Raw genomic sequence first — 14,900 nt, 5'->3', positions numbered from 1 at the left:
CCCTCCCCGCCTCCCTGTCTGTCTGTGTCTCTCCCTCCCTCCCTCCCTCCCTCCCTCCCTTCCTCTCTCTCTCTCACTCTCCCGCTCTTTCTACTGCCTCTCCAGAGCGGCTGCAGTTCCCTGCTTCTCCACTCTCTCTCCCTCCATCTCTCCAAGTGCTGGCGGAATACCGAGCTCAGACAAAGAAAGCTCAGGAGAACAGAGGAGAGAAGTGAAAGAGTGTGCGTTGAGGGACAAATAAAGCGTTTTAAAGAGAAAAAGAGAAAGACGGGTGCAGACTTTCAGACCTACGGTGTGTGAGGAGACAGAGAGAGGGAGAGAGAAAGACAGTGTCGCCATTTCAGTAGGTTTCACTTTGTTTACTTCTTGTTCTTCTTGTTTTGCCATGCTGGCATGTCGTATCCTCATAATCTATGTGCCTTTACCAACAAGGAGTGTGCATGTTTGTCTGCGTGTGTGTGTGTTTGAGAGAAGAAGACACTCTAATGCGTTCATGAAGACATCACTTTTGCATTCCAACACACAGGGCTGCAGAGTAGCTGTCTGACAAAGTAAGCTCCGCTACCTCTTTGCCTTTCGAACTGCAACGCTATAGCTATCTGTCCGACTAGTGGTTGTTCCCAACTACATATACGCATGACACTCAATAATTAGCATCCAAAAAAATGATTTTTCACCCAAGCCTGACAGCTTATTCTTATGTAATACTTTTAAGCAAATCGTGATTTGGAACGCTTTTCCCTTTTGGCTAATTGTGCATGTTTAGGAGCAAAATTACAGGAGCGTCTTACACATTTTCACCTCAGGAGAATGACTGTGTGACTCCGAAAGTTGAGTGATTATGAAGTTGAATATGAGTTGCGGCAGGGCTTTGCTGGATGGGGCTGTTGTAGATTTACCTGTGGAACAAAGAGAAGAGAAGAGTTGCTTGTAGAAATGGGGCTCATTAAACTGATAATGCAGCCATAGGTGTGAATATATTATATATAATATGTTATATAATGTCAACCAGTGACACGCCATAGGGCGATTTAATTAGGTATGCACTGGACTTCCATCATGGAGAGTTCATTTTTTCTTTTTCCTGTATTCAAAAATATAATAATAATAATAGTAATACTAATAATAATAATAATAATTATTATTATTATTATTATTATTATACTGGATTAAAATATTATCAAACAACAACATTATTAAAAACACAACAAATAATTATTATTATTTATTAACAATAATAATAATGATTATTATTATTATTATTGCTGCTATTTGTTATTTATAATGATTCACTTTATTACAATTATTATTAACAATATAATTAATAAAAAAATATTAGAATAATTTATGAGACCAAAACTTTATAATATTTTCCTATTATTTAAATATAATAATTAAACATAATGTTTATGATAATAAACAAAGTTTTAATATCTTGTTTAGTTATTATCGTGAAACCAACTAATATTAATATTAAATATAATAAAGTATAATTTTAAAATAATAATAATAATCATTCTTCTTAGCTGGTTGTAAGATTTCCTAATGATACTAATTGAAACATTCAAACTGTCTCGCATAGATTTTAAGTCACTTTAGATAAAAGCACCTGCTAAATGCACAAAATAAATGAATGTAGATTATCTGGTGTGCAAATCTCACACACAATGATAGACAGCAGTGCACATCTGCATCAGTGATGGAGTATAGTTTTAGAGAAGACATTGTGCATTATTCATATGTACAAGCATCTGAACACATGTTTATGCAATGAAGGGTGATATTGTTGACTGGGGGTGTTGTTAGTTACACTTGCCCTTTTCAACTGATCAGAAAGCAGTCATATCTAGTCATAATAATAGCTCAGGAGAAGTTCAAGTGGGAGGTTCTGATCCTGGATCAGCAGTGAGACGTCTCAGCAGGAGTTCAGGAGAGAGCTGTCACACTTATGAATACTGTATGTGATCTCATGACTCTATAGATAATGCTTGTTGGTTAAGTTAACCTTTCCATAGCAAAATTCTTAGAAACGCTGATATGACAGTGACATATAGACTTGCAATGTGACTTATATACTGCGTTTCTGCTTTTTTCATTTCTTCTTTGTGTTCTTGTTTTTCTTTTAGCTCCCGGTTTGGTTTGAGGAGCTAACTGGCTAACTACAAGAGATGACATTAGATCAGTAGAGAAATTCCCATTAAAAGCTGCCTTACTCGTGTGCATTCCTGTCAGCAAAGTGCCGCATTTAGGATCAGAACCTGAGCAGGCTGAGGGTAAGCTTGGGTTTGAGGAGAAGAAAGGGTCCTCAGGAGACGATGTGATTTGTCTGGCTAGAAGCTCCATGACCCCAGAGGGTTTCCTTGCTTCGGTGAGCCATTTACACACCGAGAAAGAGAAAGACAGTGAGAAAAGGAGAGGTAGAGGGAAACAGAGAGAGAAATCTTGCCCATTTCCCAATCTTACAGGTTTAATGAGTCGCCAACCAACCCCCACCACCCCTTATCCACCCCATACACACACACTCACTCACACACACACACACACACACACACACATATACACACAAACACTAACCACTCTGTCTGATGTGTGAGGGAAACAGAGAGAGAAATCTTGCCCATTTCCCAATCTTACAGGTTTAATGAGTCGCCAACCAACCCCCACCACCCCTTATCCACCCCATACACACACACTCACTCACACACACACACACACACACACACACACATATACACACAAACACTAACCACTCTGTCTGATGTGTGGCAATGACTCAGATAAAAATAGCATCGTTGGTGAAGGCAGCTTGGGAAAGAACAAAATTGGATAGATTTCATTTATGTGAATATTACATGTATTATCCTGACCGCATTTACCTATGCCTGTATGTTTTGCTCATTTGTCTGTGGCTTTTTTACTGAGTTTGTGTTTTGAGAAATTATTGACTAGTTTTAATATTTTTAAAGTGATACTTCAATACCACCTGCACTGATTTTTGTGTTACGTTCATTGGAATGTCAGAGCCGTCCTTGCGGGAATCACATTCTAGTCATAATAATGTCATCGCAATGCTAACAATGCACAATGAGTGTGTTTATATGTACAGCAAATGCTTTCAAAAATCAGCTTGTTATAAAAACCGGATAACATGTTTAGGTGACTTTTTTTTTTTAGCTTTTTTGGATGTCAGAATGTAAACAGACATGAGTACATTGAATATGAATGAAATTTGATGTATAATGCAAAAATATATGTGTAGGTTGTCAGGTTATTTAGCATAATTGGCATAAAATTGTGCATGTAAATGCTCTCTTTGTTATACATAGTCCTATACCAACAGATAGTGCTAGTCAGTGCTTATGCTGTCAGAGTGAGTGAGATTTTCTCATTCCAGCCTACCTATCAAACTCATGCCAAACTCCTTTCCAATTCCCCTCTGGTTCCAGCAGATGTTATTTCAAGCTGGAGTGAAACTCCTGGGCTTCTTGGTGTTAGCATGACACTAACCAAGCCATTTAATAATGCATTCATAATCTACTGTGTTCAGTACCAAAAAGTTTACAGAAAGGTTAAGTAGCTCTGATGGTATTAATGGCGGAGTTTTGCTGAATCATGTGGTGCTACAGGAATGCTGTCAGGCTGACAGACAGATTTTTATTGGCTGATGAGCATGGACACACATACACACCCAGCGGGCCATTCAGTGTTCACGCCATGCTCATTAAGACTGAAAAACCACAATATCTCAATTGCTTTTTTTCCAGTGTATGAATATTAATATGGGAATTTTTGGCTGAATCAATGAATTTGGTGCTAGTGAGCATATGATTCACTCTGCAGTGGTTTGTGATGATGACATAATAACATAAAGTATATTAATAAGGATATTTTCTGACACCCGCATTTATAGTGTGTATGCAAATTTATTTGTATGAAGTAAATGTAATTAAAAGTAGAATAAAATTTACAATAAAGAAATTCAAATATAAAATACAATATTTTAGAACAAATTCTTCTCCATGTTTAGCCAATGTAAATATCAGTGTCTCTTATATTTGCTTTCTGAATACTCTAAACAGACATGAAACTAAAGATTTAGCATCAACATCTATCCTTGGCAGACTGCAGCAATGAATGGCAAAGTATCACTATATTGAATGCTTGAAAATAAGCATTACTAATAGTGCGCTTGAATTGAAAAACATCTTTCATTCTAAGAACAGAAATCCAATTTTACATTTTCCAACTTTTTCACTAGTAAATTATCTCTGTGAACAATGCCCAACAGAATTCAGTACAGAAGAGATGGAAGGACCGATGTAGGCACTGAGAAAGTCTACTGTAGCTCTGAATCAACAGTTGTATTATGAATAAAGGTGCATTATTTATATAAATAGGTCATGGTGTAGAGGTTATTTGTTCCTCCGGAAACCTGTCACTCTTAAGAGAGTTCATCGTATTCAGTTATTGTATATGAAGGCTATAACACTCTTTTAGATTATTCTGTTGCCATTTTCATGGGAAGCCCTGATCTACATTAGATGCTGCTGTGACCTAGTTGAGTTGAGAGAGGGAGGGAGAGGGAGGAAAATAGAGAGAGAGAGAGAAAGAAAGGAAGACTGAGACAACCAAACACAGGGAATGAGAGGTTTGTGTGGAGGTGAATAAAACATTCAGGGGCAGCCCAGGTTAGATCCCAGGATTCAGGATCAGTAGGCATGCAGTGTAAACAAATCCAACCTTACCTCTCACCCCTTGTAAACATCTGCATCCCAGCAGTGTCTCAGGCTAAATTAGGACTGTGGTAGTTTTAAATGACATAATATAGTTGCAAAATGTAATTTTCTTTAAAAAAAAAAATAAAAAACCGGGGGAATTGGGGGAAAGCAATGATAGAATAATCAAATGAAACTAAACATATAATTATGCAAAATTAGGAGTGTACCAAAATGTATAAGGCTACGCAAAAAAACTCGAAAACTTAAACTGAAAACTATAACCGAGCCTCTCTTCCTACACAGAAATGGTGACTCAACCAATGGCGCGTCCTGTCCCCAATTCGCGCCATTGGTTGAGTCAGCATTTCTGTGTAGGAAGAGACTATCGGTTATAGTTTTTAGTTTACGTTTTCGAGTTTTTTTTGTTGTTGTTGTTGTTCAGGGGTCATATTCGGAAAGTTATTTCGAAAACAGCAGGGTTAATTTTTGCAGCTCCGTTCGGAGGCTCTCCTTTTCACTGCAGCTGATAACTGAGATGCAAGATTGCGCGAAATGCATTTGTATTTATATTCAACGAGAGGTGATACGAGAGTCATGAAAGTACTGTAGTGCCAGTTTCAGTTATCCACATGAATGGTTTTGAATGGTATTATATTTTATACCATTCAGCGTTGCTATGGACGTCGGAGAATATTAGGAAATATCTGGCCCTTGATGCCAAAAAACAACTACTATAGTCTGCGCCGATGGCCTCGTGGGCGGCGACGTGTAGCGCCATTGCGCTCCGGGCATCCCGAGTTCATGTCCCGGCTCGTGGACCTTTCCTGATCCCATCCCCCCTCACTTTCCCACTTCGCTTTCTGTCAACTTTCTGTCCTATCCAAAATAAAGGCGTAAAAACGGCAAAAATAAATCTTAAAAAAAAAAAACACAACTACTATACTACATGGGTTAAATGAAAATTTGATCTAGATTATATTAAACATTAAATATAGGACAGAGCTGGGTGTCTAATTTAAAACTGATCCAGTATGATTTGCAGAGAGGTGCCATATATTGATAGCAGTTTTTATCTGAGAGAAACAAAGGGAGAGAGGGAAGTTTTAGACTTGAGTTTCGTCCCAAATGCCGTAATATATGCTATGCACTATGTACTCTAATATCTAGTGTATGCTTTTTTTGAAGATTACTCTTTTGCATCCACACTTTTCCAAACTTTGTTTTTCGATTAAATATGTCTATCATCTGTGTACTTGTAATGTAAAATCTCATAATTTTCGTAGTGAACACAATATTCACACTATTTGTACTACAAAATGGCATTGAATAGTGAAAACTAGGATGCACCTTTGTTCTCCGTACAAATACAGAGTCAGTAATTCTCAGCCATATCCAGGAGTCCATGAATCATTTAATTCAATTCTGCAAGTGAATCTGATCATCAGGAATTTGTAAGACTGGTGGCAGCCATTGAAAACAAGCATTGGTATATAAACTCCCCATAGATCCCCATCCCCACAGACTGCATCCACTCTCCAAATCAGTACTGACCTGATTCGTCCATATATGCACAGTGACTCAGGAAAGCTATCGAGTCTGTGTATTGAAAGCACAACGCATACACACGGCTATCCGATAATGGCAATGATTCACTCTAAGCGGTGAGAGCATCTCACAACATGAGCTGGGGCCGCATATGGAGGCCTATTTCCTGTTGGATTTGCAGACCCGTGGAAGGAAGGGGGAGTAAATGGAGGGGCCTCATCATCTTTCTTTTTGAATGTGAAAAGGATTCCTTTTGTGTGTGTGTGTGTGTGTTTGTGCAGCGGGGGCATTTTCCTTAATAACTCATCTGGGGTGATTACACGAGTTCAGCTCTTAAGAGATCATCTGGTTTCTGCTCAGTTTTTTTTTACTTTATGTGTTGTTCTAAAAAGAAAGGAGGATGGAGTACATTAGAGAGCTCAAATGGGCATGAGTGGGTCTTTTGCGTCTGCAGACATAGACACGGGTTGCCGGGGTTGTTGTTGCAGGAGTGTGTTAACAGAATACCAAGCATTCTAAAGAGGTGAACAGGTTCTGCTTCCTTGGCATCAGATGAAGATACAGCTCTCGAATTTCCAGAAGATGACAGAAGGATGTATTTTTGTGAAAGCGCTGTCTTAATTGCTTTTTAATGTTTATATAATCAGTCACGCTTCCTATTGTGCACTGCAAAAATCATTGTGCTCAATCAATCAGTATTTTTGTCTTGTTCTTTCCTGGAAAAATATCTAAACATCCTTAAAACAAGATAAAATTACTTTTAACAAAATTGCATGGGATATTAAGAAGTATAGTTTATTTTTCTTTCCTTATTTGCAAATATTTTTTTTCTTTCCTTTTACAAAAAAACATACTTGTTTAGTTAAATTTATGCTTAAAACAATTTGCCAAAGCAGTAATTAAAGTCGACTTGAAGTGAAAATTCTGCCTATCTATTTTCTAAATGCATGTTATTGTGAATGATTCATCTTTTGAAATGTTTTTATCTTGTTATTTTTAATTAAAATGTCCTAAATCGATTTTGGTGAAACCTCTCTCTGGTGACGTATGTCCGACTTCAACAATTTATTCCGCTTAAATCGTTTCTTCTAATCGCCTCCAAGCCAACATTCAGACTTTCCTCCATCCAATCAACAAACGATGGATAGAACCAAGTCAAGAACCAAGTTTTTATAATCCATTTCACGATCTACATCGCAATATGGAAGAAAAGATGTTGCAACTTCCATTTCATCACAATTTTAAGATTAAGAAGATGATTTTTCGCGACGTGTGTGCATTTAATGACATCCAGGATCAATAACGCTGCTCTCTTCATCTCTGATATTTTGCAAACAGGTCTGAAATGATGGATTTGAGCAGTTTTGCTAGTCTGCCACAGTTGGTCTGGTCTCTAGTCTGACTAAATCATGTACGCACTGGTGGCATCTGTGTTCCATCTGTCGTTCTCACCTTCGGTTGTCATTGTCGACCAGCCCTGTGAAAAGTTACATAACAACATCATATAACAGGGCTGGCACGAAGCTTCAGTAGAGCATCATATCTTGCCTATACCAACTAACTATGGGGATATTTATATAGAACGTATAGCAGCAAGCCCACACATAAAAACGGTAAGGAATGACCAGTCAGTAAATTAAGGAGTTGGCTCTAGGGTTTCTTTCCAGACACTGTTTGGGAGTGTCGGACAGAGAGCTCATAGAATGAGTCATGAAGTGGGAGAGCTGTTATTTTTAACACACGCGCGCTCACGCACACACTCCGCCGTGCCTCACACAGGCTGCTATGCAATTGGCTCACTGGGGACAGTCCTGTGATGGAAGACGTGAGGCAACACCTCCATTAGAGTCCAGTGCAGGCCCTCCAGCACAGTGACTCAGCTAAAACACACTGCTAATTATTCATTAGGGCCAAATGTGCCTACAGTACACAGCCTGCGCACGGCTCGAAGCACACCGAACAACATCATATTCCCTTTTCCCACGTACACGTCGTGGTAGATATGGGTTTTTAACAAGATGAGTAATTTTTGTCATCCTTTGGTAAAAGAGAGCTAGATGAAAATGGCTCATTATTGCAATTATTCATTTTAGGTAAGCAGGAGAGAGAGAGAGAGAGAGAGAGAGAGAGAGGGAGAAGGAAAGAGAGAGAGAAAGGGAGCCTTGGCTGGTGGTAATTAAAGCACGTCCTTCTCGATAGGACACAGCGGAGGTCTGGCTGATTGCTCCATGGTTTCTCCGTCTCTGAATGCGTTGTGAATGAGACAGACAGGAGCACGAGCGCTGCATGCTGATTAAAATCATATTTCCTCTCCATCTCGGCTCAATCCGTGCTGATTTGCCTCACTGCTTAGAATTCGCTGGTGACAAAGCTGGAGACAGAGCCTAATGCAACATATAACTAATCACATTCTGCCACTGCACCGTGCTCATAAAGATGGGGAGAATTAGTACCCGTACACTTTTGGACAGATGTGCACTGAACCGAGCCTGGAAAGACTCATTAGTTGACAAAGAGTGCTTTGGACAGCCGTATGGGTTTGGTTATAGATGTCAAGCTCTCATGTGGTTCGGTTGGTTGTATGCTGATAAAAGCTCAAGCTCTGTTCCAAAACCTACTCACTACCTACTGCTTAGATAGGTGCCTTAACTGCAAGTGAGTGATTTGAAACACCATGTAGGAAGCAAAGAATGCGCCACATAGATGGCGCTGTATGCACAGAGATTCAACTATACAAGAGACTCAACTCACGATTGATTTTAATACAGGCGACACTAAAGAACAGTCTAAAAAAATGTAGGCAAAATCGTGACTTTTCGGTTTTGAATCACTTCGATTTATAATCGAAATATGTGTCGCTTAATCCACCATCTTAATTTTTTTCCCTCAGAGTTGTGTCAGCTGCATTCAGTTTTCAAACGGATTCAGGAAAACTGTATTGCCAAGTTTCCAGCATTTGAATGATTAAGGGAAGTCATATTGGGAAATTTGTAACTCAGAAGATGATTCCGGTATTGCTGAGTGGAGCGACGTGTCGATGTGAAATTGACTTCGTGATTTTAAATAAGTTTGTTTGTTAGAGTATGCATTTATGTGTGAAAGTTTAATTATGAACGAACTTATAGTCAACTCTAGTAAAAATGTAGTATATTTCAAATACATTTATTTCATACTAAGTATAGTTCAAATCTATTAACATATTTACTAACATATTGTTTGAGACCTACTGATATAAAAATTGTAATTAAACCTTATTTGGAGTACTACTTGTGCACAATGCACATTTCTTAATATTAAGCCTAAAATGTTTTAATGTCACTGTTGATGAGGATTGTATGATCTTTGAATAATATTGGTCTTTAAATGCAAGATATTTGAAGTTCACCTAAACTAAATTATACTAAAGCAATAGTTCCATTTTCAAATACACATCAGTATATCTTTAGTTGAACTTCAGCACTATTTTCGCTAAATTAAAATGTAGTTAAAGTACATAATTAGTTGTTACAATTTAGCAGACTTTAAGTATACCAGTTTAGTATACCAAAAGTACAATTGCAGGGTATTTTTATTAAGCACATAAATATGTAAATGTATTTATAGTATACTTAGCATGAAATGAATGTATTTTATATGCATTTTAGTATATTTATTTTTCACTTGAATGCATGGCATGTTGAAAAAACGGGTTGCCCTAGCTTGTAAGTTAGCTTCGGAAATCATACTTACAGTAAGACGAAATATATTTGCTTTTCTTCATCAACAGTACACAAAATACCCAACTAATTGTGCAGTCAGCATCCGCAAATTCATCTTATTGTAACAAATAACAATTTTGTTTCACGGTAATTGACATGACCCCAATTGTCTCGTTAAGTCTGACGTCACGCATCACGGTTTCTGGGTCTTAAACAGATTCAGAAGTCTGGGCTCTTAGAAAGTAACTAGGTAAATATGGCTAATTTTTAAGAGCTCATAAATGCAGTCATTCTGGCATGACTTGCTGCATAAGCTTGTCGCAATGCATTACGGGATTGCTCCTGCAAAATGTGGTGAAAATAAATCTACTTTTTGGAATGCGTCTAGGATTAAAATGCAGCCTTCGTAGGCAGCTCAATAGGTTTTGGAAGCATTTGCCTTGAATTGTCAGTGGCTTAAAAAATCGAATGGCGCATTTATCTTCACAAACCTCTTTGACGCTCTTTGGAATAGTTTATTTTTTAACAGACGTGGGTTTCCAGGCTCTCTGTGCACGACTACACGTGTTCGTGCGTGAAATACACCAATCTATGTGTAAGAACTGGCCGAGCTGTGTGCTATCCCAAACACACACGAGAACACACCAGCTGCAGAGCTGCACCAGCTGCTGTAGTGTAGAGGAGGAGATGTAATTAGCAGGTATGGTGTGAAAGCGGCCAGATCAAGCTGCAAGGTGCCCTGCATTGTGAACAAGCTAAGAGCTGCAAAGTTCATGATGACATTTTCACCTCCGTTATGTGTCATGGGATGGCATTTGTGCTTTAATTTGGGGAAATGCTCAGACTATTGTATCTGATTTTTCTGTTATTTCTGCTTTTTTTTTTTTGGTGTAATTATTAAATAGACCTTAAATAAAAGCGACAGAAATTCAGGGTGAAATTAGGACACATCTTCTGCAAATCCTGGAATAAGAGTTACTGGAAAAACCGAACACATTTGAATGTATCCATTAGCTCTCAGCTAGTCATTGCTGGTATAATCTGATGGGTAACATGCGATTTCTTCCTGTCAGACGATTCTGGCAGTCTGGGTGCCCACGTCTCCTCCGGGTCTGGCACCAACTTAGGTTGTCGAATGAGGGGCCAAAAGCTATTTTCCGCTGAACTGCTCCTCTCTCTCTGAGGACGTGAAGTCTCAGGAAGCCTTCGCCTTTCTCGTCGCTGGGAGAGAGGACTTCTGGTGCCTCCGTTGCCATTGACGATGTGTTGGTTGGATCCCACGCGGTTGCCAGGCGTCATTAAGACCTGATGGCAAGGGTTTCTCTCTCCATAAGCAAGCCACAAGAATGGCAGGGGCAATTAAAGCTCTTCTCTGCCTGATGGAATAGAATGAGGCCCCAGGAGAGAGAGAGAGAGAGAGTCAGGAGTCAGAGAGGTAAAGAGAGAGAGATGAGATGGAGAGGGAAGCATTGTTTTCCAGCCTTATCTTTGATGAGGATGCGATACAGTGCATCAGGGTGGAAGATGGGTTTGTTTCATTGTTTAGCGCAGAGTGTCTTTGTGGATTGCATCCATGCCATGCACTATATGGGTTGAGTCAGACTCTGAGCTCTGAGAGCCCTCAACGCAAGGCCATTTGTAGATTAGCTGCATCTGGCAGATCGAGAGCCTTTCCATTAGTACTTAAATTAGGAAACTTACGAGAAACGCCCTCAGAGCTCGGGTGCCGTCTCAAAACGGGAAATGTGCCAGTCTGTGTTTTGAATGCAAGGAAGTGTTCTTCTCAAAATACCCGCAATTAGGGGCCGCTGATGTAGTTGTGATTTCAGGCTGATCCAGTTTTCTCGCTCGCATTCTGCTTATAACCTATGGCTTCTTGGCTAGTCATGTAGCTAATAATGAAGAGCTCTACTGTGCATGTGCTCTGATTCTAAATGAGGACTGGAAAATGCGAGCAGCCCACACTCTCCACTTTGTGCAGTGATTGGAATTCTGGCTAGACTCTTTGCAGGCATCTGCATTACATGTGCACACACATACATGCACAAATTTGCATTACCGCCGCTTTCACGCAGAGTGAGTCACACCGACTGATAAGGTAGAGCAGAAGTCTAGACTCTTTGAAGCTCTTGACTAAATATACCACCGTATTGAGCAGCCAAACATTTTCAAACACTGACCATTGGATTTTATTCTACAGCAGACAATAGGATGCCTTAAAACACAATGGATGTAGCATACTAACATGCTGCTCTCACTATTTCTTTAATATATAGTGTGTATATTGTGCTTAGCTTGCATAGGAAACACATATGACCTACTACAATATATTTGCAAAAATTTGTAGAATACAACAATACATGTTGTGTGGATTAAAGTATCCCACAGTGGTTGTGACAGAGGAACCGAAGGGGATTTGCAATACCATTCAAAGTTTGGGGTTATTATTATTTTAAGCAAGGACTTGTAGATTGTTACAAAATTCTATTTTTCAATGAATCCGGTTTTTTTTTGGGGACAAAATGTATTTTTTCCACAAAAATTATAAAGCAGCACAACTGTTTTCAACATTGATAATAATAGGAAATGTTCCTTGAGCACCAATTCAGCATTTTAAAATGATTTCTCAAGGATCATGTCACACTGAAGACTGGAGTAATGATTCTGAAAATTCAGCTCTGCATCACAGGAATTAATTACATTCATATATATACTCAAATACTCAAATATACTCAAACAGAAAACAGTTATTTTAAATTGTAATAATATTTCACAATATTGCTGTTGCTATTACTGTACTTTTGATCAAATAAATGCTGCTTGGTGAGCATAAGAGGTGCCTTTCATAAACATTACCAACTATTACGAGAATCTTACCAACCCCAGACTTTTGAACAGTAGTGTAGGTAACAATTTTAATATCCTTTTCTTCACTCATTATTTGATCAGGCTCTAAATGTTAAGAATTTGATATTAATTATGTATCATCCTCTTGTATTTAAGAGCTGATAACAATGACAAAAATATAGCAGATGAATAACGTCTACTGTTTCTCTTACTATTTAAAAAAAAATACAAGTTTACACTATATAATGTGCTGCGTTCAGTGCACAGTTGTAGGCAAGTATTCCATACCAAACATAGCCAACATTTTTTTAACATCAGAGAATGTGAAATGAATAATGTCTCATGACATGATTGTTTCAGGGCTCTTGTAGACATGATGCCATCTGAATTGGGGCCAGGCAACAACCAGCCAAGCAAATCTGACCGGTCACACCACATAAATCCGGACCAATCTCAGGGTCACTGACACCAGCACATTAACGTAACAGACAAGCATGTGTCATGAATCGACAGTAAATATGATTTCGGATTTGTACGTGCAGTGGTTTTTTGGACTGTCCGGTGGGGTGATGTTAGGCAGGGTTGAGGGGAAATTAGCTGGAGAGATTGCATGCTGAGCCTTGAGGGTTGTAGGGTCATGTCTCTCTGACTAGGTCAGTCTGTTCCTGATGACTGGGCATGATGCACACTCACACAAACACACATGCACACACTCTCGTGGGGGTGAAGAGGCTCACAGTGGTGCTGTGCATGTGGAGCAGTTTTTAGATGAATGGGATGTGACAACAGCCCTGCCAGGCGAATGCCTGGGCAACGGGGTTTTTTTCTTTTTGGGAGAGTTTGGTCTGATGCTAAAATAGTGAAGATTCTCTAGCATGACCACTTTAACTATTTATTTTGATGCACAGTGATTGTGGTCTGCAAAATTATTTTGACATCCTGATCATTTATACTGTAAAAAAAAAGATTATTTCTCTAAAATGAAAGTTTCATCATTAGTTTTGTTACCATAAAAGTGAAAAAAATGATTTAATAAAAAAGATCTGACTCGAGAAAAAAAATAGGCGTAACTACTTTTTTCCTGAACACAAGAAAAACAGATGTCAAGATTTTCAGTAATTAAATTTGTTAAGTCAGGTGTACCACTTTTTTCCCTGTTGATGTTCCTCAGAAGAAAAAAAAATGCCATATCGGTTCGGAACAACTTTAGGGTGAGTAAATTATGTCAGAATTTTTATTTTGGGTGAACTAATCCTTCAAAATCAAAACCTTAGCAAGCTCAGATAAACCTGAGGCTATGTCGTAACTGAAACTGTGTAACGTGTGCGACGCAGCCTGCAGGTATGCAGAGTTCGCATGGGGAAGCGTTGCTTTTGGGTAGGACATGCTCTGAGACTGCAGACTCTTCTAAAAGAGCCCATACTTCTCCCCTCAAAAGAGAGTAAGAGAGAATTAGATTTTGAAGCTGTATGTCCCACTTTATGTGAGACAGAAGGGTGTTGGGCATGAATACTAAACAGTGTTTTCCCCCAATTACAAGCAAACTGAGCCAGATCGCGGCCACTGGGGGACAGCTGGAGCTCATATGCTTTGATTTGACCAAGTGAAGTTCAGATGAGAGCTTCCCATATTGCCCCAGTGTGAGTGATTGAGTGATCTATCAACGGAAAGAGGTGCAGCGTGAGAGCAAGTGCATTTTTGTGTGTGAGGCAGACGTGAGAAGGTGTTATGCACAAAGATCCATCTTTCTAAGGAAATTCGTTCAAGTCTGTATTTCTGTCATTGAAAGGTTTTCAATAGACATCTCCAGCATTTGGAGAGCACCCTTTGTGTCATTGGCCTTGGAGCTGACAAATACTTGCATGCACATGCGAATCTGTATCTGTTCCTCTCTCTCTCTCTCACACACACACACACACACACACACACCCACCCAAGTGCACTAACAGCACACACATTAACAGGATTTGCAAGGAGCATGAGATAGAAGTGTTAGCTTGTTGACAGAGGACTGGAGCACTCAATATGTTAGTGTGTGTGTGTGGCTGAAAGACCACTTTCAGCCACACACACACTATAAATAATATTGTTT

At 39.0% G+C, this 14,900-nt stretch overlaps 1 protein-coding gene across 1 annotated transcript in view; it reads left to right on the top strand.

Moving 5' to 3' along the window:
• Positions 1 to 124: 124 nt before the first annotated feature.
• Positions 125 to 14,900, top strand: part of LOC107693230 (myelin transcription factor 1-like protein) — a 61,028-nt gene continuing 46,252 nt past the window's right edge. The window contains exon 1 of the mRNA XM_016492532.1: positions 125 to 343. The gene's annotated coding sequence lies outside the window, so the exon portion shown is untranslated. The remainder of the gene's footprint in view (positions 344 to 14,900) is intronic.

The sequence above is a fragment of the Sinocyclocheilus anshuiensis genome, unplaced genomic scaffold, assembly GCF_001515605.1.
Source record: "Sinocyclocheilus anshuiensis isolate Anshui unplaced genomic scaffold, SAMN03320099.WGS_v1.1 scaffold810, whole genome shotgun sequence".
Taxonomy (NCBI): Eukaryota; Metazoa; Chordata; class Actinopteri; order Cypriniformes; family Cyprinidae; genus Sinocyclocheilus; species Sinocyclocheilus anshuiensis.
This window is presented reverse-complemented; position numbering and strand designations above follow the sequence as displayed.